Source organism: Rhagoletis zephyria, unplaced genomic scaffold (assembly GCF_001687245.7).
Source record: "Rhagoletis zephyria isolate East Lansing unplaced genomic scaffold, Rhagoletis_zephyria_1.1 Rzeph_scaffold_36097, whole genome shotgun sequence".
Taxonomy (NCBI): Eukaryota; Metazoa; Arthropoda; class Insecta; order Diptera; family Tephritidae; genus Rhagoletis; species Rhagoletis zephyria.
Window position 1 is genome coordinate 1 of NW_016193152.1, and position 3326 is coordinate 3326.

At 42.1% G+C, this 3326-nt stretch overlaps 1 pseudogene; it reads right to left on the reverse strand.

Moving 5' to 3' along the window:
• Window positions 1–8: 8 nt before the first annotated feature.
• On the reverse strand, window positions 9–494 carry LOC108354457 (fatty acyl-CoA reductase 1 pseudogene; annotated as a pseudogene).
• Between the last annotated feature and the right edge of the window lie 2832 nt (window positions 495–3326).

The following is a 3326-nucleotide window of genomic DNA, read 5'->3' on the forward strand; positions in this document are numbered from 1 at the left end:
CCGAGGACATTCTGCGAGATAAAGTCCTTCAGCGGTCCGTGAAATTTGACCGTCGCCGCCGAGTGGAAGATGACGTCCACCTGGTCGACGATCGTCTTCCGGTCCTCCGGCGACAGGCCCAGCCCCGGCTTGGTCATGTCGCCGCAGAGGGCCACCACCTTATCAAAGGGCAGCGGCGAGTCGGCGCCGGCAAAGCTGAAGGCTCGCGAAGCGAAGAGGTCCTTTAGGCGGGCGGCGGGCGACTTGCCGTCTCGCTGGCCGGCTCGCATCAGCAGGTAGATGGTGCCTACCTCCGGACAGGAGCGAAGCAGCTTCTCCAGGAGGACCTTGCCCACGAAGCCAGTGGCCCCGGTCACCAGAACCGACTTGCCGCGGAAAAAGTCCACCACTGAAGAGGAAGAGGAGGAGGAGGAGGATTTGCTGCTGTTGTTAGTAGAGGCCGATTTTTTTGCTGCTGATGCCGCTGGGGCCGAAGCTGAGGGAGAGGAGGCCATGGCTGAGAGGGCACTGCTAAGGTGTGAGGACTGGTTGAGAAACTGACTTTTAGAAAAGTGAATTACAATAAGTGAATCCTAAATGAAAAAGCAGTCAAAACGATCTGTTTTAGCTTTTGATATTGAGTGCAACATTTCAACGTTTTTGTGCGCTGCTTTTTGGGTCGACTTTGATGGGGCTGACAACTGATCGGCAAAAATGAGCTATGCGTAAAGCAATTGACAAATTGATAGTGCCAGAGTGAGGGGGGGAAGAAAGGCATATCATTTAAGATTTTTTTCGCCAACCTGAACTTCTTACTCAACGCACATACGCGGAAAGGTTTTTTGTTTTCTGCCAACTGTCTGTTGGCACTTTTCTAATCAATAGGAATCGATCTGCCTAAAAAAGAGGGAGAAAGTTTATCTAAATGCACACTCTCTACAATGAGTGTCTCTGTGCAAAGGATTGCTAGTTGCGTGCTGTTTTTTCAGGGAACAAGCAAATTTGACATTTTAAAAACACTGTCTAGTCAGTCAAGTAGTCAACCACCTAACTGGGCACCTTAAAATTTGACAATTGAAATGACTTAAATTAGTTAGAAAAGTGAAAATTGCGTGCTGCAGTAGTTCACTGTGCCAAAGGCTGAACCGGTGAACCGTGAACACTTTTTTGCCTGCGAGTCTGTCTGATTGTGCACTATTTCAGTGTCAGTGTCAGTTCAATTGAAGTGACTCTAGGCAAAAAGTGTACTTGCAAGTAGACTACAGCAACAGCAAAATCAAACAATTTTTGCCACTTTATATTTGTTGTAGTGTCTACTGCTCCTTCTTAAACCACATTTTTACAGGGTCATCAAAACTGTTGTACTACCAGTACCGTACAACGGCTACGGCGGATGATGTACAGTGATGTTCACTTTAATTCGACAATTCATTTTAATGTCAATGGCAATGTTGCCGTTTATAGAGAACAGTGCTTGGTTTTAAGCTGGCTGAACAATGTCAATGCTTTTGCATTAACACTTGACACTGATCATCTTTGCAGGCACACACACACACACATGCCACATTTGGTTAAAATCGATGAATCGACAAGAGAAAGAGAAAAAACGTGTCTGCTTTTGTCAACTCAAAGTTGACAGCGGAAACATTAACGTTTGTTTGGCTATGTATTATAAGGCAAATAAACAGACAAACATCACAAAAAAACAAAGTTTGGTTAAAGATGCTATTANAAACATTAACGTTTGTTTGGCTATGTATTATAAGGCAAATAAACAGACAAACATCACAAAAAAACAAAGTTTGGTTAAAGATGCTATTAAAAACTGAATATCATCTTATTATCTAGTTTTTAAAAAATAAAAACTAGATTTTAAAACTATTGCAAAAACATTAAAATACAAGATTAAACACTTACCAATTTATATTAGAAACGGCAACGATTTTTCTAAAAAACTTAAAAAGAAATTCACTTCTAAGTGTAGTTCACTGAAGATCAAGTATGGGCCAATTTTGATTTGCAGACAAAGCGGTAATGGGCATCAATTAGTAACATGAAATTCATTAATGACTTGTAGATACTGGTGTGTGGTTTGCTTGTCAAGAAATATAATTCAAGAAAACATTAAAAATCACTGTAAAGGAAATAAGTTTAAAATTGCAAATTAAAAAAAGTAGTAAAATCACTGATTAAAGATTAGATGAAGGAAAGACTAGAGGTAAATCAGTGTGTCAAACTGTGGGCTGGAAGCTAGTGAAAAAAACTTTACTTGGAACTTTCCACTAGAAGAATTTCAGCTAAACAGCAGCAACAGGGACAAGCCAATGCAAAACAATGATATAAAAGTGGTGATTGACTGACTGAACTAAACCGACCTGACTTGGCTCAGCACCGAGACACAACTGATCAGTCAGGTTGATGTGCAAGCTGATTTACAGTAAAGGTAACACACAAACACACACACAGACAAAAAACCCCAACAACAAGAAAAAAAGACGGAGTTTGCACAAAAATGAGAAACCAGCGATAAAGGTGGTGCTAGTGATAAACAGGTAGAAAACAAGAACTAAATTAGACACACAAATTGAAACACCTGCAACTTTGTGCTCAAAGGGGAAACAGTAGAGAGTTGATTGGGGTGGGGGAGTGGCAGATGATTAGTGCAAAGTGCAGACAGACATTTAAGTGGCAAGGCAGACAGAAGCAAGTAAAGAAGGAGATCACTAGTAAGTGCGGTAAGTTACACTGCCGGAGTGTAGTAAAAAGTAAAAGTGAAAGAGTGTTTAAATGAGAGAAAGGGAGAGCAATTTGTGCAATTCAACTACCGTGGCGTACAGTCAGGCTTCTGCTTCAAAAGGAGCACATTTTTGCCGCCTGTTTGCTGTCTGCTTTCACTGCTGCAACACTGTACAATGATGAAAAGTAGATAGACACACACAGACACCGACTACTGTACTGCTTCAGTCTGTACTGTACTGTACTGTACAGCAACTGTGAGCCCCTCAACTTTTCCCCCTCAACTTTCTCCCTCGACTCACGAGCCGCCAAACTTGAACTTGGATAGCAGCGCAGTGGACTGACTGAATAACGGAAAACGCTTGTTGCCGCTGCTGCTGTTGAAAGAAATGATTAGACTGCTCTGGTGAATGTCACACCTGTGAACCTGCTCAATTGTCAACTGCAGCTGTTGCTGCTGCTTGCTCGGTCATTACAGGTGAAAGAAAGAACAGCAGTAGCAGCAGCAAAAGTGAGCGGCGCAGTCATGCGTTCATTTAGCCAACATCAACAACAACAGCAGCAACAACAAAAGAAGCCAATTTAAGAAACAGAAAAAACAACTGTTTTTT